The sequence below is a fragment of the Xyrauchen texanus genome, chromosome 49 (assembly GCF_025860055.1).
Source record: "Xyrauchen texanus isolate HMW12.3.18 chromosome 49, RBS_HiC_50CHRs, whole genome shotgun sequence".
Lineage (NCBI taxonomy): Eukaryota > Metazoa > Chordata > Actinopteri > Cypriniformes > Catostomidae > Xyrauchen > Xyrauchen texanus.
Genome location: NC_068324.1, coordinates 7,899,598 through 7,916,161, shown reverse-complemented (window position 1 = coordinate 7,916,161; position 16,564 = coordinate 7,899,598).

Genomic DNA, 16,564 nt, shown 5'->3' with positions numbered 1-16,564 from the left:
CCTAATTTTGATGCATACCCAATGCCTCGGATTGATCAACTGCTCGATCGGTTAGGCGCGGCTCGCTTTTTTGGGGGGGTGAGTGACAGGCCGGATGGCACCCCAGCCCGAGTCGGGCGATGAGGGTATGTGGTGATGGGGCGAGGCCGTGAGAGATCACCTCTAACAGCTGTTTTTTGTTTGCAGTGAGAGTGGAGAGGGATAAAAGGGCAATCCAGACCACTGGAGGAGAGAGAGATGCACAAAGCAGTCCAGTGTGTGTGTTCATTGATGTGCTGAAAAGCAATCCTTTGTGTGTTAGAAAGAAAAGTGTGTAAAATAAAGGGCCACACTTTATATTAGGTGGCCTTAACTACTATGTACTAACATTAAATACATACAAAACTATGTATTTACTGTGTAACCTGATGTGTAACCTGATGAAATTCCCACATTTGCTGCTACTGAGGTTGAGGTACGGGTCGGTTTATGAGTAAGGATTAGGGGTTAGATTAGGCAAGGTTATGGCGCAAGGGATGGGTTAGGGGTAAAGTTAACAGCTACCAATGTAATTAAATGGAAGTACTTTAAATGTAATTACAATGCAACAACACGTTTTATGTACATAATAAGTACATTGAATCAAATGGTTAAGTACATAATAGTTAAGGCCACCTAATATAAAGTGGGTCGAAATAAAGAGATGTACATGGACCGTTTACCGGGCCCTCGCTTCCTCCTTCAAGACTAAGTAAGAGACATTGTCACACAAAAACAGTTACTGTGTCTGGGAAATGTAATAATTACCTCTCTCATTTGTTAGCTCACAAACATTACTGTGTATCTAAGATGCTCCCCATTTTATCCCACACAAAAGCAATCAATGTCTGATATCTGTTTCTTTAATGCAATAACACCCCAGTTATACTGTCTGTGACCTCACCATGCCCCCTACCCTGACTGTCCACCTCTCCTCATTTGAATCCCTTCACATCCAGTGAACCTGTCCTTTGAGGGAACATAGCAGGAACACCTTAAGTGGCTGTTCATTCACCCCTTAAAATTGTTATCTCTCTCACTCTCTCTTTGCCTTGCTCTCTCTCCCCAGGCACTGAGCTGAGCTGATTAGGTGGGTGACTTACAGTAATGGAGGTGACTTCCCACTTCCTACTCGCTCTTTCTATCTTTCAGGAAGAAACACTGCAGAGATGCTTGAAGCCATCTCTCACTGATTTCTCTGAGTGCTGCTGGGTGGGGTTGAGAGAGCTGGAGAACGGATAGGCAAACTGTGCCTGTGGTTCCACAGTACTGTTTGGCTCTTACAAAATCACAATATAAAAGCTCCTACCAGAAACTGAACACAAATTTAAAGCCCGGAATCAGATGTGCAAATTTGTAAGTCACCATATAACAGATGTTTCTTACATTAATGGTAAAAATAATAAGCCTGAAAAATGGTTTTGTCTTCATTTATATATTTATACACAGTGGGGACCAAAAGTGAAAAGTGAAAATGTATCTATTGTGCATTTTTTTTTTTTTAAGTAATCATTATTTCTTTATTAAAAATGATATTACCTGCATAACAATTTGAGTGAGTTGAACTGAGAAATTAACATTAATTTAAGAATTTATTAGTATTAGGTACATTGCCCTTTTGCTTTAATTGATAGCATGCTCTAAAGCTCACATGGACTTCTCAAGTTTGTGGAAAACCTGATGATCCATGTTATACCAGCATGATATTAGAAACTAGTGAATGTTACTGAATGTGTGGCTTTTTACCAAGGAGTTGGTCAATGGTCAATGGTTGGTCAATGTCACAAATAAACTAACATTTGATTACTGACCAATAGAAATATTGCAGGATCTTAAATATTTCTATTCATTTTCCGTGAAATCCTAAAGATTTATTAAAAATTTTTCATTGTGTACTTTTAAACCCCACTATATATATAATATATATATATATATATATATATATATATATATATATATATATATATATATATATATATATATATATACCTGTATACCTGGATACCTGTATACCTGGATATATATATATACCTGTATACCTGGATAGACCTTTTTTATCTAACTTTTGCATGCTGCTTTTATTAAATACAAATTTATGCCATTTTCATGGAATCTGCCTCAATGCATCATAGTTGTTAAAATGTTCTATAACCTATTTTAGTAATAATCTCTGTGAAATTAAATATGTTTCCTACAATTGGAATCCGAAAGCAGCTGCATTCTGCATTTGAAGCACACATCTTTCCCGATATAGCTGTGGTTACTTTTCACAAGCAACATCTGTTTTGACCATGGCTGTTACAGATGTAACGGTACATAGGATAATTATTATTGTTGTAAATATGTTCAGGCCAGTGTGTGGTTGTCAGTCAGTGTTGTACAGACCGATTTTGCGGTAATTAACGCGGGTAAGAGCATATGCTTTAAGGTAATTGCCTTGACAAGGGGGCTGAGTGAAGCTACCCTTAATTACCTGTACATGCTCTCTCCCAGGAGCACAGTCGAAACGGCCATTTACCGGTTTTCCCTTTTATTTTACAGTGCTGAAATTGGAGAGATGTGGAGGTGGTGAATTTGCTCTGCACCCCCCAATCTGCCAGTCAGAGTGATGTTGAAAAAATTACAATTTTAGTTGAGGTATCTGGCAGTTCTAGAAGTGTGGATATCTGATGTTTTTGCATTTGTCTGTCATAATTCTCTCTTATTATATTGGACAACATGCAGTTTTGAATGATTCTACTCAAGGTTATTGTCATTTGTGGTAATCACAGGAAGGGCTTTACAGATTTCACCCAAAAATGTTCTGTTTTGAAAGCGTGTGCTCTATTTAAAGGGATAATTTAAAAAAAAACAAAGAAACTCTGTCATTATTTAGTCACCCTCATGTTTTTCCAAACTTCCATGGAACACAAAAGCAGATGTTAGGCAGTGTGTTAGTCCCAGTCACCATTCACTTACAAAGCACCTTTTTTTTTCCATACAATGAAAGTGAATGATGATTGAGGCTGCCTAACATCATCTATTTGTTCCACAGAAGAAATTAAGCCAAACAGGTTTGGAACATCATGTGTTTGTTGAATTAATGATGACAGAATTGTATTTTTGTGTGAACTATGCCTTTAAAAATACCTTAATGTAAAGTGGGTGCTTCAAGGTGTCCCGTTGCAAAACCTCTGGGAAACTCAGATGCAGATTCCAGATTTCCTTGGCTACAATGTGATTACCTAGATTGAACATCCATAACAAACCATCCAAGCCTGTTTTTATAGCTGCAAAAATCAATTCTGCCATTTTGTAAACTGCACAATGTCAATGAAGGCAATAAAGTCATAGCCATCATGTTCAAATCAAATCTTATTGTCTCTTATAGTCATTGCCATCAATTCAATGCACTTGAATAGCAGTACTTTTTGGAACAATCTTTTCTCTTGTTAATCAAAGGGTAGAGATTTAATTTAACACATTTTGGCTGTATTGAGGGAGATTTAAAAAAGAGGTGTGGTGCTGTTTCCTGGACACACCATGTCACCTACAGTTATCAAACACTGATGGTGAAATAGAGGATTTTATCACTAAAGTCTGATTACAAAAGAGAGGATGCTGGAGAAAGCTGAATGACATGTGAGAACGAGTGTTAAAAAATGTAGTTGCTGTGTCATGTGACTGCGTATGTGTGTGTGTGTGTGTGTGTGTGCTCTATTGTGCACGAATGAACAGAAAGGGGGGAAGTGCTGCACACTCCCACTAGCAGGGTGTTTCCTAGGGTGGATGCGAGGAGTCATAGCTATCAGTGGGAGACCAGTAGATAGCGAGAGCACTGTGTGTGTGTGTGTCTATGTGAATTCAAGCTTTCCCTGTCAGTCAAGGCCCCTTGCTGGGCCCACCTCTGATGTCGAATCTAAGTCTAACTCTCCTCTCCATCACCCTTTTCCTTTCTCTCCTTCATCTTTTGGCTCCTCCACCCCCATCCGTATTTCTGAAGCACAGATAGGATGCTGGGCAGTTTATGGCACCACAGCAGTGAGGCGGAATGTTTTTTGTCCCTCCTGTGTGTTTTTGTGTACACTCGTGGCATGCACCTGTGCTCGGCGCTGAACAAAGGTCCATAGCAACGGGAGGATCACGGCAACTGGATACCACACCTGTTTGATCTTTAAGACCTCTACTTGATAAGTGGCCGTAACCAGGGCGACCAGGATGAAAATGTTTAATGCAGTGTTTTAGTAGGTATTGGCTTAGGTAGGCAACAAAGGTCAGGGTTTATGCTATGGTACAAATCAAAATAAGTATTTTCAATTTACGGCCTTAAAATGTACTACAAATTAATTGTTTTCCAGGAAACATTAGGAAATACATACTCACGTACCACCGGCAGACATGATCAGCATTTCTCCCTAATGTTTATTTAAGACCTGAAAAGAAACACAAGAATTATCATTGTGGGTATGTAATGCAACTCATTTATTTCTCCATAATTCAAGTTTATCTGTAATTAAAACCACAACTGTAAAGAAATGTAGTAATAACCCTTCTGAGTTTCTCTCCCGAGACCTGCTTGGATTTGCACAAAATGCATACATCTCCTCCATTGCTGCTGAATCCTGCTGTGCCCAGTCTTAGTCCTGCACAGTTCCTGCTTTGTAATTCAATTGCACGCCCTAACAGACACTCTCTCACTGGGAGGAAAGACAAGCTTCTGGACTGGATACTCCTGGGATCCATGTGCTTAGCTCTCCATGGAGGCGAATGACACATTGGGCCATAAATAAGTATTCGTTTTGCATTAGACAGGAAACATTTGCATTCTAAACCAGATGGACAAAAACACACGAGGTGTTTTGACTTCATGGTTGCAGGGTTTGATACATCACCAATTGCTTATCTTTCTCTCTCTCTCTCTCTCTCTCTCTCTCTATATATATATATATATATACAGCTATAAACAGGTTTTCTATTCTTCTTCATCTTCTTGGGTGCATCAATGTAAATAATAAATTATGATTTTTTTAAAACATATTGGCTTTTGAGAAATTTTATGAATTATATATATATATATGTGCTCAGCGCTCCGTGGAGTCGAATGACACATTGGGCCATAAATAAGTATTCGTTTTACATTAGACAGGAAACATTTGCATTCTGAACTATATAAATTTGTAATAATACAAATGTTTCCTGCCTAATGTAAAACGAATACTTATTTATGGCCCAATGTGTCATTCGCCTCCACGAGAGTAAGCATATATATATATATATATATATATATATATAATAATTTAGAAAATATCTCAAAAACCAATATGTAAAAAAAAAAAAACATAATTTATTATTTACATTGATGCACCCAAGAAGATAAAGGATAGAAAACCTGTTTATGGCTGACAATTTTGAGTCAGGCAGCATAGGAAAAAGAACCTGGCCAGTTTTTTTTTTCTTTTGCACGAAAAGTCATATTTTTGGGCACAAACGATGTACCAGCTCCTCTAAAGGATATGGTTTAAGGCCTTACACTCTCCTCGCTGGCCATTTACCAACCCCTCCCATCACCTCCGGTCTCCAAGAAAACAGCTGAGGCAGATCAAACCCTGCACCACATCCTTCCTTGTGTGTCCCTCCACCCTCCCACAGCTAGCTGTCACTGGCATTGCCTTATTGTATCACACTTCAACATAGCCACACTTTTACACAGATTCTCTCAAGTTTTGACGTTCGACCTACTCTTGAAAATATGCAGTGTGCGTAATAGAGTGTATTCAGGCTCCATTTTAAAACAGATTGCTATTTTCTCAGGGTTAGGGGCCAATGTGAAAAAGGCTGGATGTCTTTAAAGGCCCTTGAGGTCTTGATGATGCTTCAATAGATCCCACATATTACCAAGGGCTACCCTGCATTCTAAAATAGCTTATATCATCTACGTCGCACAATCTTTTTAACAAGAGGCACCTCAAAGGTCCCTGAAGCTCAAATCTAATTCAGAGCAACAGTTCAAATGTGCAGCACTGATCCTGAAACCGTTACCAATGGGGAGCCGAGTAAACATTTGCTCTGTTAAGATTTATACATTTACACAGGCTTTATTTGATATTGGACACTTGTTTGCCACTGTAATAGAAGCAGTGGCTAAAAAGCATCTGTTGAAAACGATAAAGATAGGAGGCAGATTTTGTTTAATGGTTTTGGTGACATTGGTGTATTTAGTCAGACCTACTCCAGAATTTTGGCGTAAGCAAGCTGCATCTAATTGCATTAGTTGAGCGAACGCGCGTATCCACTTGTTTGCACACCTGCTGTAAATGTTTTCCCTTTCTTTTCTTGCGAAGTACAGACCGCAACACGCACCGAACCGTTTGGGCTGCCATTTCTGGATATATGTGTGTGTACGTGCGTGCGTGCGACCGCACGTGATCAATGAACTCTGAGGCGAAGCAACTGGTCAATAAAAAACAACGATGAATTATCAATAATTTTGCTGTTTGCTCTTTGCTATTTATTTATTTTTTCATTGTGATAGTATATTAATTTGTAGAGTGAGACACTTTTTCTTTTGATGCAAGTATTAATTCAAATTAAAATCAGCTAGAGATAACGATAGCTATATCGCTACATAAGCTGATTAGTTATCTTAAAATGAATTCAATGAAGCTTTATTGCCATTATAAGATTGAGAAGCCTATAGCATTGCGAAAGTATTTCAGTGTAATATTTCAGTTTATATGCATGGTGTAGCCTATATCTGTAACTCAGTAACGATGACCACAGAACTACGACAAAGGCCTAGGCTATACATAATTACATATCATAACAGATAGTAGTCTACTGTTAATATTTACGGGTTTGAATTAAAACTGGTAGCCTAATTAACATCGCACAGAGCATCTCTGAGGGAATATATCATTTTTTTTTCTTCAAAATTCAGAATTATGACAATTTGTTTGCTGTTATCTGTGTATTCTTAAAGATAATAACACTAAGACAACAGTGAAATCATTTTTAAACATTTCAGAATATGCACTTCTAGCGCCTCAGTGTCTAACAGGTGGTTCTGAACATCTGTTCAATGCTTTAGAGGTTCGTCAATGAGCTCCACGCAAGAAATATTGAATTCTGACTAGATTTAGCAGTTTACAGTCTGTTGAACTTATATTATTCATCTGGTGTGTGTGTGTGTGTGTGTGTGTATACATCATTATACATTATTCATTATATAGATTTTTTTATTGTCTATTTTTGCACTTGGACGCAGTGAACGCCTCGTTAAATAGCTATTTAAAATAATCCAGCATTTCTATAAACTCTAACATATAATGTGAACCAAAATATATGATAGAACCGTTAAAGAGCGAGGGGGAGGGGGGTGATTTGCTAATGGATATGAGAGGAAGGTGTTAACGTTTGTGTGTCTAGTTGCAAATAATTCATTAATTTGTTAAATTGTCCCGGGGGCTGATCCCGTGGTGCTGAAAATGATTGCCATTGACTCGCTCGTTCAGTGCGGCGACATTGGGAGCTGTCCACCTATGTGGTGCTGAAAATTGATTTCGGCGGAAGCTAATTATTTGCACATTTTTCTTCGCATATTTCATTGAGAGTGGGCATTTAGACAAGATTTATTTCCAGTTTCTAAGAGTTCATGCACCTCCCATCCCCCAAGTACACAATTTTATTTTACATTCGACTTGTGTTCAACATTGACAACCATAACATACTCCCATAACATTTTTGCTAGTGCAGAACCTGGATCCTTTTGACAGACCCCCCTTAATAATACAATACTGCCTAATTGATACAGTAGGTCCCAATGTTAGGTTATTTTTGTTGTGAGAGATAAAAGTGCTTGATTAAGCGAGCCTTTACTTGCATTGGCTATCTCGTGGTTATATGAACGACTCTGAGCGTACAGACAAGCCCAACTGGAGATGTGTGAATTCTCATATCCCCCACTGATTTAGGCTGAATACTCGAATCCAACCACGAGCTCAACCCGAGGGGGTTGGAGTTCGGCCAAGACAGCATGTCATTTCATTGCATTAAATTGCCAGAATACATTTGGGCTAAACGTTAAAGGAGGGCCAACAGTGCCCCTCTCTATATGATTAGCCACGTCAGGAAAAATGAGGATGTTGAGGACTGCTCCGATATTGGATTTGCCAAAGATAACTGTAATAAACAGCTCTTCAAATCTAATTGTAGTCATTCGGTCAACACATCAGCTGGGGAATTAGTATCTCGAAGGGGCGCTTCTAATATAATCAATATAACTTTTGCAGAAGCATACTGACTTGGGGGAGAGAGCGATTATTTTGATTGAATCGGGGAGAGAACGGAATTAATAATAATAAAAAAATATTATGTCGCTATTCTTGACCCTCAGGCTTTTCGTCGCCAAAAATAAAACCTGTCTCAACTGAAAATCCACTGTTAACTCATTCATAAGGCTAGATGGTTTGCCAATAGACGTTTATCTTCGTTTGCTGACATTTTTATCAAGGAGATTCGACAAGCAAATCCCGATGCAAATTACAATCAGAAAGTGACTACGTCTGCTGATGCTGATGCTCTTGTCACTCGGATTACGTCCGTTACCTGTTGATCGGGATCATCAACACCCCTCTATTAGCAACTTTCCTCCACAAAAAACAAATGGTATTTTGTTACACATATGCATGCACAAATTCAGTCAGTTCCAATATCACAATCTTACATTCTCTGTTGTTTAAATTATATACATTTAATATACAAAATCAAACAAATTATAGCTCATATTTTATACATGTGATAATAATAATAATACGATTATCAATAATAATAATTTCTGGATTTATTCGAATAGAGAACACCGTAAAATCATTTGTTGCCCAAAACAGCCTACAGCTACGAATTGCTTGGGCGGTTGGATGTTTTCACAAGACACCATTTGTAAAGATTACATGAACTCTATATTCACTTGTCTTTGCCTGACATTGTCTCCTCTACATTTCTTAGAACCCTAATGTGCTGTTACAGAAACAAGTACAGTGAAAGATATCTTACGTCTCTTCGCCGAAAATGCGGAGATGGAAGCTTCTCTGTAGATGACAGCACGTCTTCTCGCCAAAAGCTGTAACAAAAGCATCCCATTCATCCGATGCCTGTCCCTTTAAAGCCTTGCTGCGTCCCTGCAGGTGGCCTGTCAATTTAGTGGATCTCTATGACGTCACGGCATGGCGGAAAACACTGTGAGCCAACTTTCATAATAAAAGTAGCTGGGGATTTCTTTTTTAATATTCAAAAAACAAAACAAAAAATAGTATTATATGTCTTATTGGTTCTCTTAAAATAATTGGTTCTTAATTTAATTTATTAACGTTTTTTTTATTTGCTTATTTTTGGTTGGTCAACACACAACTATAAATAGGTGACATATAATCAGCAGCAGTCAGGGAAGACTGAACGAGAAGGTTAAATCATGCAATTCATGTTTGCAATGTAAAGCGCCCACCCACGCGCGACATGATTGATCTCTATTTTCTTTGGCATCTGAAGATTTTTCTAGTCACAACCAAAATATTGCCTACCTCAGAGGATATTCTTGTTGAATAAAACACACTAGGCTATATATAGGGTCTTTCTGTCTATGCACATCCAATAATTTGCACTCTTGTGCGTATTGTAGGCTAACAACAAGAATTCACGTGCATTTATGTGATGCATGGAAATGTATAGGATTTAGCTTACCGTTGACATCTGAGTAAAACCCTTATCTGCTATAAAGATAAAATGTATTGGCTTATTATAGCAGTCCTATAAAAGTCTTATAAAAGTACACAATGCACAATGAACAGTTCTACCTCCACTGACGGGCCGTGATTAACTGGTTCACCACAGCCCTGCATGAAGCAAACAGGTAGCAGCTTGGTTTGCGCTGTTCCCTTTTACAAGTGTCAGGGGCAGCACATCTCAGAAGAGAAAGGTGCAACAAGTACATAAGCAAGAAATAAACTGGGTCTTCTTTACAACATATTACGGTTTAAATAAGCATAAAATTGAGCGAATTCAACAGCGCATATTTTTGTGTTCTAATTTTGCAATATGATTAAATGGACTGAATGCTGCCCAATGTAAGTTAATGACCTGCCTCCGACTATTACATTGATTTCATAAACGGTCACTTTTTGCTTGTTTGAATGAGATACACTGCACACTGTCAAAACATGAAACAGTAGCAACAAGATGAATCGCTCTCATGGGATTTTTGCGAAACTGGTTGTCCATGTAGGCTATAATTAACCAAATATAATACTGCATATCTTACTGTAATGTGGTTTTTATTTATGAATTAATGTTTAATTTTGGTTAAACTTTATTTGGCACTTTTCCAAATAAGTGAAAAAACAAATCCTGATCAGACTCTGCCAAAGTGCACAGAATAGATTAAGCATCTTTATTTTCAATGGTCTCAGGAGAGCTGTTTGTATTCTGTTTGTCGAGATGCTGGCCCTCTTTAAGATATAAACTAGCCTAAAGAAAATGTGTTCACCAAAAATGTGTAAAATATTTTTTAACATCACTGAATCAACCTGAGTACATTAGGTTTCAACAACAAAACTTATTTAAAGGGTTCAAGTGGAAATAGCTCCTTAAGGTAACAATTGTAGGTTATCACATTTTACAGTGTGCTGTATCTATACAAGGCTTTGCAGATGCCCTGCAGATATCTTTACAGGTACACATAGGTCCTTAGGGAACAATTATATACTTACAACGAGTTTGACATTTACAGTACATACAAAGGTCTCTGAGTGTACCACATGACAGCCCTTGTACCTCAAAAGGACAATTTTTCTAAAAGCTGCATTTCTCAGTGTCTTTAGAGAATATACTGCCATTCATGTTCAGATACTTAACCTGTCTGATTTTCTGCCTTATTATGGATGGATGGATAGATAGATAGATACATACATACATTCATTTGAGGACTAATTGAAGATAAGATGTTTTTGAGTATATGTCCAAAAAGATGCAACCTTTGACATCCTCTCTGAGCCAATTTAAGCAACATTTAGTGTGTCATTATTACATTTTCAAAGGTAATGAACCACATTCCCCATTAAATTTAACACATTTTTGTTTCTGCTTGGAAAATATGTGTGCATGCTTCATAAGATGGACCCATTTTAAGTGCCAGAATCTCCTTCACAATAATAAATGGGATTAAAGTGCTGTCTATGCACAACAAAGAAATTAGGAAATTATGTTTTTACCTTAGCATGAATTTCATCCACTTAGGAGATGGCAGCTGCAAGGAAGCACAGACAGACATTTTACATTTCCATAATTTAGTTGAAAAAAGCCACTAGAGGTGTATTTTCAGGCACAAATGTGCTATTTGTCCCCCCTATTGTGTTCACAGCACTACTCTGGTGTACTCTGAGACTCAAATGTTTGGTTCATCATGTTGTTTTGTGGGGCCTTTGTACATTTCTGTGCCATTCTGTGCCATTTCTTGGGTATTTGCATGATTGTTTTTGTATTTTAACACTCCTTCTTGAACCTCTGTCTTTTTAGGGCTGTTTGTATGACTGTATAGGTACTGTAATTTTGTTGATTTCGTTTAGCAGCTGTATGGCAGTGTTGCGTGACTCCCTAATGCTTTTTTCTTTTCTTTTTTTGCACACAGTGCACTGATCACAGTTCTGCAGTGACAAGCAGAAGTGCACAGTTGTTTAGATGGTTTGTAAACAATACTGTAGCTACATGCTTCAATCCTCAGAGTAAATATGAGATCTCAGCACTTAACAAAGAGCACGTCCGAAGGCACAAGTGTTTGGAGACACCCTTATGAATTGTGTCCTCCATAATCACTATTAATTTGTATTTTTGCTGTCACACCACACAAATGACATGTGGGTAATTAAGACCAAATTAAGAGGGTATTTATCATGGAGATTGCAATCAATTAATTAAAACCAATAGTCTCAATACACGCACATTGGTATCCAGTATACAATGTAATTGTCAAACTGCATGCATGGAAAACAGGAACAATTTGAGATCCAATTTGTTACAGGGATGAAAGTGCCCCCTTATAAGTAAAGGGGGAAAAAAAAGAATCCAAAACCAAACAGCCACTTCACATCATAGCCAAAATACCAAAATAAATGGCCTTGGTTCCAATATATATGACTGCATATAGACACTGGGTTTAGAAGATCAAAATACCAAATAAGAAAATCAAATTTTTTAGACTATTTCTCAATTTAAATATATTTACTAGAAATATATTAAATATAAAAAATTTATATATGTATTGGGATGATATAAAAGAAAAGTTGGGCCAGTTTTGCCTGTCAAAGACTCTTAAATATGAGTGAGAGTAGTAGCCTATATAAAAGTCTTAAAATGAAAATAACAAAATTACATTTGTACATTACACTTTGCTATACACATATAATACTTCTATCACTGGTCATCTTTAAAATGGGAACAGTAATTATACAGAGGAAACCGCCATATTTTAAGGGTCAGCTGGGGCTAGTAGGTGTTTACATTATTCATTAAAGTGATCTATGCACACTGTTGGCCCTAATCTACCCTACAGCCCAACACTGCAGTGATAAGTCTCAGGTTACCTGCCAGGCATTGGCATTGGTGATTCAAAAGTCACATTGACAGATGTCCGTATCGGTGTTATGCAAACCTGTACAGAGTGATTCCTTGTTTAGCTAAGCGGGCCATAGGTAATTCATTGAATTTAATGAGAAGCAGCATCTGGTCAGCAGCCACTGCAAGGAAACCCCTATTACCTGGCAGAAGGTGCAGTCTTTCCAGGTAACAGTGCTAATCAGCACGAACTCTTCAACAAGGGTTTCAAGAGAAAGTGTACCCTGATAAAAAAGTCTAGATTAACAAACAGTTCCATGCTGGTCAAGGCTGGTTTAGTGCTGGTTTATCTGGTGGAACAGCACATGTGTTTTGAATGCTGGTCCATCAGAGTCTTGTGAGAATTCATCACAACACTATGAGGTGACAAATTCATACCAATTCATACGACTACATTCATACGAAAATGTATGACGTATACAGTACATATACCGATCACATACACTTCACGGACATGGTTTTAGAACCAGGAAGTGTCTCTAGCTTTTGTGTTACATTTAATTTTAGATTTAGCATGTTATTGTTGGTATGGCATATTGATATTGGTCTTGGAGGACAAGTACTGCTACACTGCTGCTGCAGAGGAAGTACGGAGACTTGCTGCTGCTAGAAAATATGCAGACATACTGAGTTAAGTACATGAAAATGCTGCTGCTGCTGCACGTATAGACAAAACACAAGATATGCTGCATAGAGCATGTATGACTATAAAAATGCCATTACAAACATTCCCCATGTAGCAAATCTAGACAAGTGTAGCTGGGGTGGAGGTGGGTTTCAAAGAAAAATCTTGCACTGTGCTGCAGTGAAACCGGTAAGTCTGCAAAACTGAGCAATTTAAATGTTAGACAAAGAGACAGACCCAAGTTTATTAGCTGCCCAATTACATGTCAAAGGACCAATCACTCTACATCATGCGAGCCAATTGGCTTAACATGTCACATGTGAGCAAGCCAATTGACTTACAGATAACAAGCTCAAAGAACCCATCAGTTTGCTCCACAAAGAATTTAATGGCTGAACTCACTCTCCATAGAGCGAGGCCAAGAGAGTAACTGCGGTAAGGGTTGGCACCTGTGTGAAACAGGAAGTATGAAGGATACACTACCATGACGTCCTCACCGCTGGAAGAAGTCTTCAAGTCCCTCGCAAGCATCCACCAAGCAGTGGGCTGAAACCCAGGAAGTAGGAAGGATACACTACCATGACGTCCTTACCGCTGGAAGAAGTCTTCAAGTCCCCCGCAAGCATCCACCAAGCACAACTCCAGGCCCTCATGGAGCTGTAGATGGAGCAGGAGAAGCACTTTGAGGTGCTCCTCCAGGCCCAAGGGGAGGAGCTTGTGTTGCAGAGCTTGCTGCCCCAGGAGGGGGCTTCAGCCATAACCCCAACAGCAGCAGGAACCCATGTGATGCAAGCGAAGATGACACCACAGGATGACCTTGAGGCCTTCATGGACCTCTTTAAGCACACAGCCAGAGTCCTGAAGTGGTTGCGCTCAAAGTTGGTGGTCCATCTGCTACCGCTGCTGTCTGGGGAAGCCCAACTCGAGACACACCAACCTCCTGTGGCCAACCCTCTGGTATTTTCCAATTTAAAGAAAGACATCCTGCAACAGGTTGGCTACAGCCTGGAACAGCATCACCAGCGGCTCCATGCTCTGACACTGAGCAGGTCGGCCGACCATTTTCAAAACAGCTTCACGATGCCTGTGGCGGTGGTTGCTGGCTGAGGTGGGCGACACCGACAATGTCATCAACATCGTAGTGCTGGAGCAGTTCATCTCCCGGCTGCCGAAGGGGATGGCAGAGTGGGTCCAGTGCCGCCATTCCGGTAGGGGATCCAGTTGGCTGAGGGCCATATAGAGGTGTATCCAGGAGATGGTTAGTCCACACCTAACCCATCCACTAATCTTGGGTATGAATTGGCCGGCATTTACTGCTTTATTGAGGGAAATCTGTTTGGATGGGTCCTGTTACAGTGTGTTTCGGTGTGTGATTTGCAATGCACTTGTAAGCGAGGCGGAGCAGGAGCCGTCTACATCAGCTCCGTGTCAGAATGACGTAAGGGAGTCGGAAGTGCCGGCTCCCCCAGCCCTTAGAGGATTCCCTGCAGGGGAATTCCCTCTGGAGCAGATGTGAGACGAGACCGTTAAGCATGCCTTTGATCAAGTGAAAGTGATTGATGGTCAATGTCTCCTGCCAGACATTGCACTCGCATATCCATATTTTTCTATTATCATGGATCGGTTGTATCGAGTGACACAGGATGCTCAGACAAAGAAGAAATATAGCCCAATTGTTGGTACAGAAGAGCTGTCTGGAAATTGTATTCCAGACGGGCCATTATAATCCGATGGCTGGCCACTTAGGGCAGGAAAAAACACTGAACCGTCTAATGGCCCAGTTTTATTGGACAGGGATTCACAGGGTTGTTGGTGGATGGTCAGATGGTGAATCTGCCGGCCACTCCAAGAGCGCCAATGCGCCCCCTTCACTTGATGGACCCCGTCGGGTCATTAGAGTGTATGGTACATGGGCATCGCATTGTTTTGTTTCTGGTGGACTACGCAACACGATATCTGGAAGAAGTGCCTCTGCGCAACATCTCAACATGTAGTGCAACACTACATGTACTCTTCAGAATGATCTCACGAGTGGGGATTCTGAAAGAAATCCTCACTGATCAGGGTACAAAGTTTGTGTCACGTATACTATGCAAACTGTACAAATTATTTGGGATTAAATAGATTCAGACCAGCATTTATCACCCCCAAAAAGACGGCTTGATTGAACAATTTAATCAGACACTTAAGAATATGATTCGTAAGTTTGTGCAGAAAGACGCTCGAAAGTTGTGCACAAGTGGCTCGAGTCTCTGTTATTTGCAGTATGAGAGGTCACGCAAGCCTCCACAGGGTTCTCCCTATTCAATTTATTGTATGGCCGTTGACTGTGTGGCGTGCTCGGCATCCTACAGGAAAATTGGGAGGAGGGACCTTTAAACAGCAAAAACTAAATTCAATACGTTCTTGTCCTGAGAGCAAAACACCACACACTGGGGCAATTAACACAGTAGAATTTGCTCTAGGATCAAGAACGTCAAAGCCAATGTATTATAGGGGTACTCGACTATGAGAATTTACACCAGGAGATTAAGTCCTTGTAATACTCCCCACATCAAGCTCTAAATTACTTGACAAGTGGCAAGGGCCCTTTGAGGTCACACGGTGAGTCGGGAAATCGATTATGAGGTTAAACTAATGGATCACGTCAGATTTGCCACCTCAGTCTCTTAAAACCATGGAGAGAGACAGTTCCCGTAACGTTGGCAGCGGTGGTTCTGGAGACGGGGGAGCTTGGACCGGGGGTGAACTTAAAAGTCACCGATCGAGTAACCCCGATCACTTGCGGAGGCCACCTCTCATCATCACATGTAACGGAGGTTGCCATGTTGCAAGGAGAATTCTCCAACGTGTTCTCGCCTCTTCCCGGTCGTACAAATCTCATAGAACACCATATCGAAATGACTCCAGGGGTAGTGGTACGTAGTCGTCCCTACCGATTACACGAACACAAAAAAGTGATTTAGGACAAATTAAAAGGCCATGCTAGATATGGGGGTAATAGAAAAATCCCACATTGACTGGGCCAGCCCAGTGGTGTTGGTTCCAAAGAGTGAAAGCTTAGTCCGGATCTGTGTGGATTATAGAAAAGTCAATGCGGTGTCTAAATTTGATTCATAGCCTCGGATTGATGAGCTGCTCGATTGATCATGCACGGCTTGCTTTTATTTGACACTGGATTTAACAAAGAGATATTGGCAATTCCCCTTAAACCCCATGTCCCATGAAAAAACTGCATTTTGCTCACCATTCATCTTACACCAAATTGTCACCTTTCCTTTC